Source organism: Ovis canadensis, chromosome 23 (genome assembly GCF_042477335.2).
Source record: "Ovis canadensis isolate MfBH-ARS-UI-01 breed Bighorn chromosome 23, ARS-UI_OviCan_v2, whole genome shotgun sequence".
NCBI classification, from domain to species: domain Eukaryota; kingdom Metazoa; phylum Chordata; class Mammalia; order Artiodactyla; family Bovidae; genus Ovis; species Ovis canadensis.
Window position 1 is genome coordinate 42,540,279 of NC_091267.1, and position 17,430 is coordinate 42,557,708.

The following is a 17,430-nucleotide window of genomic DNA, read 5'->3' on the forward strand; positions in this document are numbered from 1 at the left end:
ACATCTCAAAGTAGTGTGTTGGGTCTGAAGACAAAACTTTTCTGCTAAGGTAATAAATATCTCTCTCACTCTCTTTACTTCTCTTGCTTCTTTTTCCAGCCTGAGAAATGGAATTACACAAATTCAAACAGATCATTAGTTATGGCAGCAAAATCATAATATTATGATTTATGCAGGTCATGGGAATGGCTAAACAATTATCAGTTGGCAATATTCTCTACATTTCTTTTAGATTTATAGTTGAAAGCTATTTCCATAAAGACCAGAATGTATGGATTTGCTTTTTTTTAATTGTTTCTTTTAATTAATTGATTTGGTTGCACAGGTCTTAGCTGCAGTATGCTGGATCTTAGAACTTCATTGTAGCCTGTGGTATCTTTTAGTTACGGCATGCAAACTCTTAGTTGCAGCATGCAGGATCTAGTTCCCTGACAAGGGATTGAACCCAAGCCCCCTGCATTGGAAGCACTGAGTCTTAGCCACTCAACAACCAGGGAAGTCTTTGGATTTACTCTTGAACAAGGCATTCTTTGATTAAAGGGAAAATTTCCCTTTATCTATCAAATTGACATTAGGTACAGAGAAAGACATGCATTTTTGTGTAAGCAGTATCTTAATTAACATTATCATAGTTTTCCTTCCTGTTTGATGGTGTATGTTAATAAGAATAGATGAGATTGGAGATTCAGGCTCTCCATTTTCTCTCTAAAACTATCCTGGCCCATGCAGAGCTTTCACCTTTGACCTTGGCTTCATCAACACCATGATCTCAGCATTCCATCTATCATCTCTGCCTTTTGACCTAAGGAATATGACCACATTACATCAGAGAAGAGTGCCACAGTTGACAATTAATATTTTAGAGTTATAACTACATATGAACCTGTGTGCTTGCATTTTCAGCAATATCATTGTCTAGAGCCATTTTTTAATTAATTAATTTTTTATTGAAGGATAATTGCTTTACAGATTTTTGCTGTTTTCTGTCAAACCTCAACATGAATCAGCCATAGGTATACATATATCCCCTCCCTTTTGAACCTCCCTCCCATCTCCCTCCCATTCCACCCCTCTAGGTTGATACAGAGCCCCTGTTCAAGTTTCCTAAGCCATACAGCAAATTCCCATTGGCTATCTATTTTACACATGGTAACGTAAGTTTCCATGTTACTCTTTCCATACATCTCACCCTCTCCTCCCCTCTCTCCATGTCCATAAGTCTATTCTCTATGTCTGTTTCTCCATTGCTGCCCTGTAAATAGATTCTTTAGAACCATGTCTGCCGGGGTCCAGCCCCGGTGGATCCAGGGAAATTTAAAGCATGGACGGCGTAGGCGAGGAAAACTTATTTGTTTATTAATATAAGATTAGATTAGGAAGAAATAGTGTAGTAGGAAAATTAAGTGGAGAAAGGAGGCTGAATAACTTGGCTTACGGGGAAGACCAATAAAATCTCAGGACAAGAGATTTGCACCATCTACCTTGGGCCACTGGCACCCACTTGAATATCAAAGGGTGCCCTGCCTTAGGCTCCCTTTCGTGCGGGTCTTAGAAGCCAGGACAAGTAAGTAGACTTGGTGAGCCGCCCCGCTCCAGATGGGAATTCAGCCTGAAATTAGAGTAAAGAGGAGACACGGGGGGAACCAGTCCAGCGACTGGCCCGGCCTCTATTGTTCAGAAGGATATTTATACTTTTGATAGTACATGGAGATCAATGGGTAATACAAAATTATGCAGCATTAGCAGCCCAGACTCTTATCAAAACCAGGCTTTTCTCTCTGCATACCTAGTTGTAGACACAAGTCTTAGATGATTTACATCATCTTCTGGCCAAAAGGGCCAATTAACATTTTACAGCCTTTTTTTCTGATAAGGGTTTGTCAACCAGAAGACTTATTTGTGTTGATCTTCCCAAAGTCTTGTGCCACTCTCAGAAAGCACTAAATAAAGTTACATTCTTACATAGCAAAGATACGGCAATTTATAACAAGTAAAAGGAGTACAGTGATTTATAACAAAAGAAAAGTAATTAACTCAAAAGTCTAGTGTTGCTAACATCAAAACTACTATATATCTTTATCCATATCCCGTTTACATTGATTATCATCCTCCCAGGTGCCTAAAAGATAAAGAATATGGAGGTCTGGCAGCAATCATTGAGTCAACAGTGAAAACACATCACCAATATGATTTTTAACTCTCTAGAAAAGGCTCTGTATCTTTAAGATGCTTTTAAGCTTTGTGCCTCTCGTGGTTGTGGAGCTGTAAGCAATTCACAAGCTGTAAGAGGTCCCAGGGACCTGTTAGGCAAGCTAGAGAGCTATCAGAGGGGTTTAACTGAAACATCCCTTTCAAATGCAGAAGCCTAAAGCCCTGATTTGACTTTTTCCAGAGAATATTAGAAGAGCGGAAAAGCAAGCAGACTCTGGTCTTGGAGGTGGATGCTCAGGAAATTCCAGGGGGAACCCCTGAAGCTTAATCACGTCCTTGCGTTTTATCAGGCTTCCTTCCGCATGACCTTGTCATAGGCGGGATTCCTCACACTGGCCCCCGGCACATGTCTAGTGCTATTTCTAAAATAAAAAGGAGCAAACGTATTATGTGATCTGCTACCAAATATGATTTCAAATGGCAAATGTTATTAATATCTTTGGACAAGAGTAGTAGGATTCAGTAGGCTTGGTTACAAATCAAAGCTAATTCTAGCTTTCTCATAAATAAAACTCTGTATTTATTTGAATGATATCTGGTTGGTCATTCATAAATAGTAAAAACCAGTGAAGAGAACTGATTGACCTAATATTCCACTTACCTATGTCTTTTGTAAGTTAAAACCCCATGTAAGTAATTTAAGAGTTAAGATCAAGGCATCTTGTGTTGGTGTCAACTTTCTCCATCATTTACATGTTTTCTAAGTGGAGCAGCTATGTCTGTACAACACAATTCAGTCTTCAAGCCAGAATGAATGAGGCTAATACCAGTTTGCTTCTGAAAACTTGCCATTCATTGCAAGTGAGACTTCCGCTCCATCTTGTTCATCTGTCAGTGGGGCCAATGTGTGCTTGAAGTTATCATATGGGTTAAAAAGCAGAGGCAACTGGCCTTCACTTGGGACTAACCCAGCAACTGTGCAGACACAGAAATCAGAGGGAATAGGAAACTCCTTGAGAGAGGAGTCCTGTGCCTCCTTGCCAGACATTCTTTATCACCAGCCCCATTGCCCTCTGTAGGTTCCAAAACAGACTCCTGAACCTTGGTTCTAAATTTGGTAGGTGGGTGGGTAAGTGAGTGCTCAATCATAGCCAGCTCTTTACAACCCTGTGGACTGTAGCCCACCAGATTTCTCTGTCCATGGGATTCTCTAGGCAAGAACACTGGAGTGGGTCACCATTTACTCCTCCAGGGGATCTTCCCCAACCCAGCAATTGAACGTGTGTCTTCTACATTGCAGGCAGATTCTTTACCATTGAACCATTAAATTTGACTCATTGCTTAAAACAATTTTGTTTAACCTGAAACCAAAGAAGCCCTAAGAAATACATGGGATTTTCCAGGCAAGAGTACTGGAGTGGGTTGCCATTGCCTTCTCCGCAAAGAGAAATCAAGGAAGGTTAATTGATTCATAATCTTCAGAGTCTAGCTGAAGAATCTGATGCAAAAGGAAAGTAAACTTCATTTAAATACTTTTAAATATATAATATTGATATCAATCAACTGTCTTAAAGACATAAGAGAAAACATCTCTAGTAAACTTCGTCTCTCCACACAATACACCCCCCCCACCCAAATAAATATGCCATTCAAAGAGGGTAAAGCCATATATTATGATAACAGTTCACCTGGAGACAAGTTATTCTGCATGTGGGATGGTGGCACTTATTACTTAGAATAAGCAGATTAACATAAAATATGAATTTGATTCTGGTTCATTTGGGGAAGACAAGATCCCACTGAACTTGAGACAGGGTACCATATGGAGATAAGCATAGGTAATGAGAAGAAAACACTGGAAGAAGGCACATTGCCAAATATCGTGAGTTTAAATCTGTTTACAAATGGTGTCCTATATACCTCAAAAGACCTTTACTATTACCCCTGAGTTTTCAGGCTACAGCTAGAGTATGGCTATATATTAAGAGGGATAAATGATTCAACTAAGATTTATTCTGTTAACTAAGAGAGCCAGAGGCAATTTCATATTTGCATTTTTATTATCACCTCTTAAAATAAGATTACATAAATTATAAATTATCCAGTTGTTTTTAAAACTTTTTTGTGCATTAAACTTTGAGTTAAAATTTATATTTGAAATAAAATCTATTTGGGGAGAAAAATTATTCTCTCCTATGAGACCTGGTGGGAACTTTAAATTTCTGCTTTTTATAATACTTCTCTAAAGACTATTGACCATGTAATGAATATTTCATTCTCTAAATTCAACACTGGTGTTTTGTTAATGTCTATATTTTTAAAAATATGAAGGAAGTCTATGAGATAAGGTAAGTGAACTGGTTCACACATCTAGCACAAATGGATCAAACCTCACCTACCAGAAAATTCAAACATAGAATGTCTTGTCCCTTAAACTGTACTGAATAATGGAAGGGGGCTTGTATTTTAATATTTTCACATATTCATTAAATGCTATTCATGAAAGAGATGTGTGATTTTCAATCAGTGCTAATTCCATTACTTTATGGGGCAACATAGTTTAGAAATTGCACAAACAGAAATCTTGATCTTTTGAACTGGGGTTTGAATATGATAGAGAGTTTTAAAAAGATACTATCAATTCATAGATCTCTGCTCCAGGAAATTACATTTCAGCTGCTCACTCACTGTTATTTTTATAAACAAAAAGAAATGGTTATTGCTGGTATAATGATGGGAGGCACTTCAGAGACTGACATTATTACACAGTGAATAAGGCACTACATAAATCAGAACTTTAAAAACAGGCACATTTGACATGTGGCTTCAAGGGCACTTAGGGATGTGAACGACTAACTTCCATTATTGTTAGTAATATTTTCGCATATAAGTACCTCAGGGAAAGAAACCATTTCCCTTTTATTGGTTGCCATCTCCATGTTTCTGAGTGTGTTGCCAGCTCTTTGCAGGTTGAACTAAGTATACTGGTTTAAATGTATATTAAATCTCCTCTTAACAAGATGGTGAGCTACTTAAGACTATTACCAGTTTTTAATATTAGATCAAAGATGATGTCAGATATTGAAACATCAGTAAGCTATCATTATTTAATTATTCTTTGTGTACAACATAATACTGCATTCCTGAGTTTTGGTAAAGAATATCTTATGAGTTGCAAAATTTTTTTTACTGTACTTCTTATAAAAAGTAAACTTCAAATTTTAAGTGCCTGATGACAGAATAAACCAAAATGGAAAGAACCTATCATTGCCACTTGGAAGGTGTTAGGACCTAAGGACTCAGTAAAAATTAGATTGGTAGTGCCAGATCAATCCTTACTGGGTAGCAACTCACATTAGTTTCCCCATTACAGGTAATTAAACATGGAAGACAACCTACTAAAAATAGCAGACTGTTGTAAAGACTGTTGTTCTGTGAACATAAACTGCTTATCACTTCTTATGTGTGAAAATGATTATCTGTTCTACTCAAAATTAGTATTAGTGACAGGCAGGTATGACAGTTAAAAAAGACAAAATGGAAGCTCACTGCAAGGAGATAATGCAAATCAAAACCACAGTGAGGTACCATTTCACGCCAGTCAGAATGGCTGCGATCCAAAAGTCTACAAGCAATAAATGCTGGAGAGGGTGTGGAGAAAAGGGAAACCTCTTACACTGTTGCTGGGAATGCAAACCAGTAACAGCCACTATGGAGAACAGTGTGGATTCCTTAAAAAACTAGAAATAGAACTGCCTTATGACCCAGCAATCCCACTGCTGGGCATACATACTGAGGAAACCAGAATTGAAAGAGACACGTGTACCCCAATGTTCATCACAGCACTGTTTATAATAGCCAGGACATGGAAGCAACCTAGATGTCCATCAGCAGATGAATGGATAAGAAAGCTGTGGTATATAGACACAATGGAGTATTACTCAGCCATTAAAAAGAATACATTTGAATCCGTTCCAGTGGGGTGGATGAAACTGGAGCTGCTTATACAGAGTGAAGTAAGCCAGAAAGAAAAACACCAATACAGTATACTAACACATATATATGGAATTTAGAAAGATGGTAACGATAACCCTGTATGCGAGATAGCAAAAGAGACACAGATGCATAGAACAGTCTTTTGGACTCTGTGGGAGAGGGTGAGGGTGGGATGATTTGGGAGAATGGCAATGAAACATGTATAATATCATATAAGAAATGAATTGCCAGTCTAGGTTTGATGCAGGATACAGGATGCTTGGGGCTGGTGCACTGGGATGACCCAATGGGATGGTACGGGGAAGGAGGTGGGAGGGGGGTTCAGGATTGGGAACACATGTACACCCGTGGCAGATTCATGTTGATGTATGGCAAAACCAATACAATATTATAAAGTTTAAAAAAAAGAGTATATTTGTCAAGACTGGACAGTATTTTTAAGCATAAAGAAAAATTAAATTTCAGGTAACTTATCATTACTAAAATTATATTAAGTAAAATGTGCAAAAGGCAAACACAAGGTAGTAAAGAAGCAAAGGGTGGGTAAAACAAAGGTACAAGAAATAAGTATGGGGATAGAGATTATGCTCTATTCACAGAGCAAATTTTTGGTTACAAAAACAAAGGTCATAAAATATCTTCAGCTTATTCTAAGTTTCAATTTCCTCAACCAGAAAATAGAGATATTACAATCATACATATTTCATGGCCTTGTTCTGTACATTAAATGAGTTAATATGTATGAAGTACTTTGAATAGTACCTTAAATATAACAGTGACAGCTCAAGGGATGTTACCTTCTACCATTTTAATTATTATTACACTATTTCTTGATGAAAAAGAGAGCACTTGGAGAGTGATCACTTTCCAAATGATTTATGGTTTATCTTTACATTAGAAACAGATAATGTATTATAGATTATCCTAAGGAACATTTAAAAAGTCTATTAAATTGAACAAGTAAATTTAGCGGGTCATAAGATACAGTATCAATGTAAAAAGCTCATTTTTATTTTTTATAAGCTAGCAAAAGCAATTGGGAAGTAAAAGTAAAATATAATTCTATTTATACTGGTGAGAAAAATGTAAAAGATTTAGATATAAATTTAACACAAGATATTTATGACCTCTATATGTAAAAATCAAAAACATATTGAAAATGATGAGCTACCTACATAGCGAGATATACTATGCTCATGGATTGTAAGATAATATTGTGATGATGTCAGTTCTTAATCAGTTGACCAATAATTATATCAGCAAACTTGGGAGGTCTTAAATATTTGACTTCAAGACTTAATATAAAAATACAATAATCAAGTCAGTGTAGTATTGTTATAGAATAGACCAGAGGGATCAGTGAAACAAAATAGTCCTACAATAATCAATTGATTTTCAACAAATTTGCCAAAGCAGTTCCTAATGTGGAAAGAAAAATCTTTTAACTAAGGCGCTAGATATGGATACCCATATGTAAAAATGTGAACCTTGGCTCCTAGCTCACACTACACAAGAAAGTTGACTTGAGTTGGATCAAAAACGTAAACACAAATGGTAAAACTATACAGATTCTAAAGGAAAATAGAAGAAAATATTTCTACAACAAGCAGGCATTGACTCCTTGGACACAGAAAGCAACAGTCACAAAAGAAAAAACTGATAAATTAGGCATCATCAAAACTAAAACTTTCTGCTCATCAAAAGACATTATAAAGAAAATAAACAGGCACATTTCAGCCTTGCAGAAAATATTTTCAAAATATTTTGACACAGAAGTTGTACACAAAATATTTAACTCCTCAGTCACTTCAGTTCAGTTGCTCAGTCATGTCCGACTCTTTGCGACCCCATGAATTGCAGCATGCCAGGCTTCCCTGTCCATCACCAACTCCCGAAGTTTACTTAAACTCATGTCCATCGAGTTGGTGATGCCATCCAGCCATCTCATCCTCGGTCGTCCCCTTCTCCTCCTGCCCCCAATCCCTCCCAGCATCAGAGTCTTTTCCAATGAGTCAACTCTTCACATGAGGTGGCCAAAGTATTGGAGTTTCAGCTTTAGCATCAGTCCTTCCAATGAACACCCAGGACTGATCTTCTTCAGAATGGACTGGTTGGATCTCCTTGCAGTCCAAGGGACTCTCAAGAGTCTTTTCCAAAACCACAGTTCAAAAGCATCAATTCTTCAGCACTCAGCTTTCTTCACAGTCTAACTCTCACATCCATACATGACTACTGGAAAAATCATAGCCTTGACTAGATGGACCTTTGTTGGCAAAGTAATGTCTCTGCTTTTGAATATGCTATCTATGTTGGTCATAACTTTCTTTCCAAGGAGTAAGCATCTTTTAATCTGAGGGCTGCAATCACCATCTGTAGTAAATGACTCCCAAATCAAAATATCTTGCAGGAAGATCCTCTTTAAGAAATCTGAGAAAGCATTATATGACAAGGTAGCTCTTTCTATTGCTGAACAGTTATAATAGACAATGTCTCATTTTACTCATTTGTACATCTATTCAATGAAAATTAAGTTAGGCTCTTGGGAATACAAAAGGGAACAATCCCAATGGCTTCCCAGTGAAGTGAGTGAAAGGAGTGAATGAAATTGAATGAGTCAGACCAGAAAATAGGCAATGACAAAGCACTTTTATAAGCACCAGTATAAAGAGACGTAGGGAATACTGCAGCAACAAACAGGGGGATGAGCACACTCCAGGTTTCACCAATGGTTAACCCAAAGGAGAATCATCAAAGCTAAGCCTGAAGTTCAACAGAAGTTGGTAGCAGAGGCATGCATGTGTGGCAGAGTGAGGAGGAGACAAGAGATTTCAGATAGATGGAACAAAATGAGCAAAGGTGAGGAAAAAAAAGACAGCACAGTGGGCAAATTGGAAATAGTTCAGCTTAGGGATTCACACAAGACCTGTTTGCCAGCCTGGTTCTGGGAACACCTAGGTTATTGGATTATGCCAAGGTCGGGAGAAGAGGGTGACAGGAGGATGAGACGGTTGGATGGCATCACTGATTCAATGGACATGAACTTGGGCAAAATCCAGGAGATGGTGAGGAACAGGGAAGCCTTGTGAGCTGCAGTCCACGGGAATGCAAAGAGTCAGACACAACTTGGTGGCTGTTGCTGCTGCTGCTGCTAAGTCGCTTCCGTAGTGTCCGACTCTGTGCGACCCCATAGGTGGCAGCCCACCAGGCTCCCCCGTCCCTGGGATTCTCCAGGCAAGAACACTGGAGTGGGTTGACTAAACAACAACAAAAGGTCAAGGTTGTGTTTGTCCTTGCTTGGCTGAGGGAATAAAAGCAGTTCTTGGCTTCCTAGGTGGCTCAGTGGTAAAGAATCCACCTGCCACTTTAGGAGATGCAGGAGACTCAGGTTTGATCCCTGAGTCAGGAAGATCTCCTAGAGGAGGAAATGGCAACCCACACCGGTATTCTTGCCTGGAAAATTCCATGGACAGAGGAGCCTGGAGGGCTACAGTCCATGGGGTCGCAAAGAGTCGGACACGACTGAGCACAAACGAATGTGAGGTAAATGAGTGCCACCAGTATCTAGGCAGAGGCTATTTCCTCTAGTGTCATCTGCTAGCCATCCTTAAAAATACAGTTTAAAATTCATTTCTATGAAGTCTTCTTTCCTTCTCTTCTCTGATAGTGGGTTACAGTACAGCTACCTTTACAGAGACATCACATTGTATTGTAAGTGTGTTTCCTCACCAAATGGAAAGTGTCAAAGGCAGGAGTGACAGTTCACTCACCTATATTAGCAGCTCATAGTGGGAAGCCTTGAACACAGTAGGCATTTAGTAATCAAAACCAGTCCACTCCTGGTTCCAGATACAATGTGTAAGCTACCTATACAGCAACAATGTTCCTCTGACCATTAAGAACAGGCCGACTTTCATGTCTATGTCTTGTTTCCTCTCAATAAACCATCAAAATCTCCCAGAAACTCCAAATGACATCTTTTACTGCCCTTTCAATGCTTCATGCCTTTTGCAATTTGAGTGAACACAACGATTCTTTGTCTGACCATGGGTACCAATTTTTTCATTCAGAGAATGAGTTCACGAAAGTATATGTCATGTTGTCTGCAAGCATCAGTGCCTAAGAGGCAGAAATTAATTGTGAGAATGTTCTGCTCAATTGATGGCATGCTGGGGTTGCTCAATACTTATTTAAAATACCAACAAAACTTGTTTCTTTGCTTTGACATTTGAACCAGCTATAGAATGTGGGGCAAGGATTTTGATTCCCATACATCTACATGCCAAAGTTGAAAAATAAGGGACCTCTTTTTCCTTCAGAATTGTTTCATGCCTGTATCAAAATACCAAGTTACCATGGTGATAGCTACTCCTGTAAATAGGGCAACTCTACCCCCCTACAGAAGCAAATGTAACACAAAGGGGAGGGAAAATAAAGCTCTGAAATAGAGGACAAAAGAGCCTGGGGAAAATCCCCACAGTGAAAGAGATAAAGGCTGTTGCAGATTAAAGTCTTGGAAGGTGACAGGCATTCCTTTCCCCTCCTCCTCCTCACAGGCCTGAGGTGAAGGGGTGGGACCTTGAACCCTTGAATGCATGTTAGTGTGTCTACAGAGGTGGCCCACGGAGGTTGTGCTTGTTGAGCACAGGGAAAATAAAGTGTTCATAAAAATAATAACTAACATTCACTGGGGGCCTAATCTGGACCACGCTTTAGTGCACAATCTCATTCAATCCCCATAACAGCTCTGTGAGGTAAATCAAAAGATTATTTAAGTTCTTAGGCTGGGATTCAAGCTCTCGCACTTAACCTCTTTCATTACTGCCTGAAAAGGAATGAAGAAGAAATATGAAAATTGAAAGAGACTCTGGCCTGATATTTTAGAAAAGAGTGGAAGAGAGGAAGCAGAAAAATCAGGATATGACCAAATAGCTCAAGCAATCAGCTGCCGTGAGCTCCATGGACCATTCCCCCAACCCAGCTCGAGGATGACAGCCAGATTGGGCTGTGACAGTTCGGGTGGAGTGGGAGTCAGGAGGAGGTGAGCAGCAAGTTACGGAGGAAAGTTGCAGCCAGGATCGGAGAGGAAAACTTTCTGCCAACTGACTAAATAGAAACTGAAGTTTATGTGTGTGTGAAACATTTTGGGTGAAAATATCCCTTCCTCCATCCTAACACGTCTCTCAGCTGTATATCTTCCTTCAGTGAACATGTTTTCCATCTCATTTGAATCAAATTTCAACCGGTTGGCAGGTTAGGGGGAATTGGTGACCTACGCTTTTCATTGTCATCACTCCAACTGCAAACGTTCTTGATTTCTGGCTTCCTTTAGTTTAGGTTGAGGGCTTGGCAAAGAAAGAAAAGGTAGCTTCAGTCTTCTGTGCTTCAACCTGGTCTAGAAGAAGAGATGGAAGCCCCGAGCAGTGCTCCATGGAGGTGGCAGTGCTCCACAGGTGTGACAGTGCTCCACAGGTGTGACAGTGCTGAAGTGGCTTCTAGGGAAGAGCCCTAGCCTCGCAGAAACACAATAGTTTGGTCAGCGATGTCGGCAAGTCTCCTTTAACACCAGACAGCAAACTCTAACCAGCCCCCCTATGTCACACCAAATTTGTTGAAATGGTAATACCATAATGAATGCAACAAAAAAATGAATATTGGTCTGCAAAATAGACTCACTGGAAGCTTATATATGTTCATTTAAATGAAGGTGCCATTTGTGCAAAATTCACTATCATGCATCACTATGTCTCTCATTTTCCTCCCTGAATCCTACTAACCAGATTCATCACCTATTTTATGAACCATTCTGAACTCCACGTAACTTTCTTTGCAAAAATCGAATCCACTGTCAAAGGATTAAGCTTCTCCACTGAGGATTCCCCTGAATGGCTTGTGAGCTCTGAAAGAAATTCTGAGAGGAACTGCAAAGTGTTTTGGCCAGTGCTGAAATGGCAGCCCACTCCAGTACCTTTGCCAGGAAAATCCCATGGACGGAGGAGCCAGTAGGCTATAGTCCATGGGGTCACAAAGAGTCGGACACGACTGAGTGACTTCACTTTCAGCATCGTGGTAAATGTGATCTCCAAAGGTAGTGCTTTCTGCTCTGTACTCATACCAATGTGTAAAGTTTGGTAGACTTGAAATAAATCAGCCACTTTCCTCATCAGACATACCTATTAGATTATATGGTCAACAAATTGGAATAATGACGTAAACAATGAAGCCAATATTAAGCAAACTCAGGGCTATTGTCTGAACCTTTGTTTTTTTTGGCCACACCCCATGGCATGTGGGATCTTAGTTCCCCATCCAGGGATCAAACTGGGCCCCCTGCATTGGGAGCTCAGATCTTAATCACTGGATCTCCAGGGAAGTCCCCCTGTACCTTTCCTATGAAAGATTTTTATTTTTAGTTTGTTCTATTGCAAAATTATAATGCAAATTTTTGCTTTAGGGAGCTATATCCTTAAAGAGAAAAATTTTATGAAGGAAATTCACACTCACACTTGTTTAAATGTATTTGGGGAAATAAATACATATTTTCCCACCACAGTTGGACCCAAAGAGTGATTTTAATCAATGATGAAAGTATAAACAATTACTTTGATCAACGATCACTGAGATTTTTCTAAGGATGCACAGCACACACACACCACTGTACTTCTCACTGAGACCCTGCTGCCTATTTTATGAGCAAACTACCTAAACTGTGTATCTTATTCAAACAAAATTGCCAGTTCCTTGAGGGTAAAGCATTACTTACGATAGTGCTAAACACCTGGGGAAGAGTGATGTTTTACACGGAATCAATCATAATAAGCAAAACAACAAGCCAATAACCAATACAAGTCATAAATGTGAAATGAAGTGTTTTTCTTCATGATTATTTTTCTGCTGATTTAAAAAATATATAAAACATTTTTTGCTTTTTTTTTAAACAGTTCTTTGCCATTTGGTATGAAGAAATTTGACTGATAATAAGACTCACCCCTGGCAAATTTAGCTAGATCAATATTTGTATGAGTTAATTTTATCTTAATTAGGCATCTTGAGACTGACTGCAGGGGGACTTTTCCCAGGATGTGCCAATAAGTGGTGTCTTCCATTTGCTCTTCTCAAAATTGAATCCAAAGTCACATATTCCAACTGCTTCCCTTTCTCCATTGATACCATGCTCAGAACTAAACTGCGTTACTGCCAAGATTTTACTATAGTCAAATGCAAGCCAGCTCACATTAGGGACCTACAGATGGAGGAATAAGCAATCCTAATGCTTTAAGTTGTAATGTCAAAAGGTCTTTTTAGGAGTCTTCTAATTTAATGTGATTTGACTTCAAGTTGCTTCAAAGTCTGTTTCTAATGTAAACACTGTTTCTTCTAGTATCTCACATAGTCACTTTTATTGAATATATTTCAGTAATTCTAAACAACTATCAACTATATAAAAGGTATAATCCTGTTATAATAAACACTCATGTATTCACACCCATTCAAAGAATGATCATTTTAAAATTACCACTGAACTCCCCTGAGTGTCCCTTCCTAATTCATTTCCCATCTGGCACCCTCAGGTGTTACCACCAGCCTATATTTTATACTTATCATTTGTTCGTGATTTTTAACAGTGTTCCCCAAATGATGTGACCCTAAATATACAGGTTTAAAAAAAAACTTTTAATTTAGAATTGATTTTATACTCAATGAAATGTTACAAAAATACGACAGAGTTTTTCTGTGTAGTGTAATCTTCCTGAAGCTTCCCCTAAAGTTATCATCTTGCATAGTTCAATTATCAATTACCAAAACCAGTAAACTAACATTGGAAAAATATTATTAACTACAGACCTCTTCAAATCTCACCATTTTCCCCAGGAATTCTCTTTTCAGTTCCATATTCCAATGCAGGATTTTACATTGCATTTTCTGTTGTTTTAATTCCCATATCTCACTGTGACTGAATTTAAATATTTCCCCATATGTTTTGGGACTAATTTATCTCCTTTTTTTGTTTGAATTGTTTACTTATGTTTTTTCAGAATTTTCTATGGAGATTTGACTCTTTGTTCCTCAACGTTTGAGTTCTTTATAAATTAGGAATTTAGTCCTCTATTACATATGTTGCAAATATTTTCTCTCCTTTTGACTTTATTTTTGGTATTTTGTGCCACATGAAATTTCAGTTTTTATGTGGTCCAACTTAATCTTTTATTGCATCCGTATTTTGAGTCATAGTGAGAAAGATTTCATCTACCCTGAAGTTAAAGATTGATTTATCCGTGATTTATTCTTGTGTTTGCATGGTTTAATTTTTTACATGTAAGTACCTACACCATTTGGAGTATATTTTTGCGTATGGGGTGAGATATAGATCTACTTGTATCTTTTTCCAAGTTGCTAAACAGTTATCTTGGCACCACTTATTTTTAAGTCAATCTTGTCCCAGTGATTTGAAATGCCACCTTTATCACAGATTGAATTTGTATATGTATTTGAATTTATTTTAGGAGTATCTATTTTCTTTCACTGTTCTATCTAATCATGCACCAGTACCACAACAGTTTATTTATAGACACGTTAGCAGAGAACAGAGTGTTACAGTGAAAGCGTACTGATCATGATTATAGAATCTTTATGTTTCAATACCTGGTAGTGGTAGTTTCCCTTTTAGTTTTCCTCTCTTAGTATTTTTCCACAGAGGCTTTAGTATCATACCAAATTTGATTATTAATTTTGGGGTATTTTCGTGTAGGTATAATTCAGTTATTTATCACTATTGTGTAATATTCCATTATAGAATATACCATAATTTATCCATTCTACAGTTGATGGTCATTTGGATTTTCTTACTTTTTTATTATCAGAATCTCTGCTGTTTTAGACAATCTAGAGTATGCCCTTAATTACACAAATGCAAGATTTCCCTAGGGCATATACTTATAAATGGAATTTGGGGACGATAGAATATAAACATTTTCAACCTAACTAGATAATGCCAACTTTCTTTCCAAATAAGCCATTTCAATTCATAGTCCCAGTAGTTCTACAAAAGAGTGCTTGTTAATTTTTAATCACATGGAGTTTTCTAGTTAATTTTTTCTTCTTTATTCTTTTTTTATTGTGGTAAAATATAAAATTTGCCATCTTAAGTATTTTTAAGTGTATAGTTCAGTGGTGTTAAATATATTCATAATGTTGTACAATCACTACCATCATCCCTGTAGAGAACATTCTGTGAAATCGAAAACTCCACATTGGTTAAAAAATAACTGCTCATTTCCTCACTCTCTCCAGACCCTGGCAAACACCATTTCACTTTCTGTCTATGATTTTTGACTACTCTCTGTATCTCATATAAGTGAAATTACAAACTATTTGTCATTTTGTGACTGTCTTATTTGACATAGCCTAATGACCTGAAGTTGCATCCACATTGTAGCATATGCTAAATTTTTCTTTCTCTTTAAGATTCAATAATATTCTGTTGTATTAATTACTACATTCTGTTTATACATTCATCTGTCAGTGGACACCTGGGTTGTGTTCATGTTTTAGCTACTGTGAATAATGTGGTTTTGAAAATGGGGGTAACAATATCTCTTTGAGATCCTGCTTTCAGTTTCCTTGGGTGGACACCTATAAGAGGGATTATTGCATCACGTGGTAGTTCTACTTTTAATTTTTTGAGAAACTGCCACATCCAAAGCCACTGTACCATTTTATATTCCCATCAATGGTGCACAAACTTTCCAGTTATTCCACATCCTCACCAACACTTACTGTTTTTTGTTTTTATGATTGTTGTTGTTCAGTTGCTAAGTCACGTCTGATTCTTTGCTACCTTGCAGCACACCAGGCTTCCCTGTCCTTCACTATCTCCTTCTTCCTGGGAAGCCTGAAAGAACCATGAGCAATTGTAAAGGGAGTACCGTACACTACACGTAACTGGAATTACCATAGGAAGGAGAAAATGGAGTGGAAGATAGAGTTGAAGTAAAAATGGCACCAACAACTTCTCAGAATTAGAAAGCCTAGATCCAGGAGTGTCAGAGAACATCTAGGACGACACAGACCAAATAAAACACACCTGTGCGTGTGTGCCTGTTACATTGCTTCAGTTGTGTCTGACTCTTCGCCACCCTATGGACTGTAGCCTGGGCTTCCCAGGTAGCAAAGAACCCGCCTGCCAATGCAGGAGACATAAGAGAAGCGGATTAGATCCCTGGGTGGGGAAGATCCCCTGGAGGAGGGCATAGCAAACCACTCCAGTATTCTTGCCTGGAGAATCCCATGGACAGAGGAGCCTGGGGGCTAAAGTCCATGGGGTCACAAAGAGTCAGACACGACTGAAGTGAATTAGCATGCATGCATGGATTATAGCTCACCAGGCTCCTCTGTCCATGGGATTCTCCAGCCAAGAATACTGGAGTGAGTAGCCATGCCCACCTCCAGGGGATACCTAGGCAGGTTATATTCAAACTGCAGAAAGCCATAGACAAAGAGAAAATATTGTGGTGATGCCTATACAACTCTATTAATTTATAAGACATTACTGAATTGTCCAATTAAAGTGGGTAAACATTATGATGTGTAAATTATACCTTAATAAACCTGTTAAAGAAATGAGTCAGACATTCAGGACAGTATCAAATGCAAGGGTTGATGTTGAGGCAGATATAACGTGTATCTACATCAGGGAATCGTGTCAGATTTTTCCTCAGCAATCAAGATTCTGAGGAGGTAAATTAAAGAGAAGCCCTGCCCGATCTTTGACCTGGGTGAAGCAATGTTAAATAAATCAGCACTTTATCTGTTGCTGTTTGACAGCCCAGCTTTGAATCTGAGTGTGTTTCAGCCATGCGTCTTCCCTCATTTTAAATTTGCTAATGTGTTTAACGTCTACCGTCTACTTTTCTACCTGACTGACATGTATTTTCTGGGCCCAACTTTTTAAAAAAGATATGAGGACGTTTCCATGGTGTAATGAAGCAAAAGTGTTAAGTCACTTCAGTCATGTCCGACTTTTTGCAACACCATGGACTGCAGCCCACCAGGCTCCTCTGTCCTTGAGATTGTCCAGGCAAGAATACTGGAGTGGGTAGCCATTCTCTTCTCCAGGGGATCTTCCCGACTCAGGGATCAAACCCGAATCTCCTGCATTGCAGGCAGATTCTTTACTGCCTGAGCCACCAGGGAAATCCTCTATCATGGCACAAAGTTGCTCAGTCATGTCCCACTCTTTGGACTCCATGGACTATACAGTCAATGGAATTCTGCAGGCCAGAATAC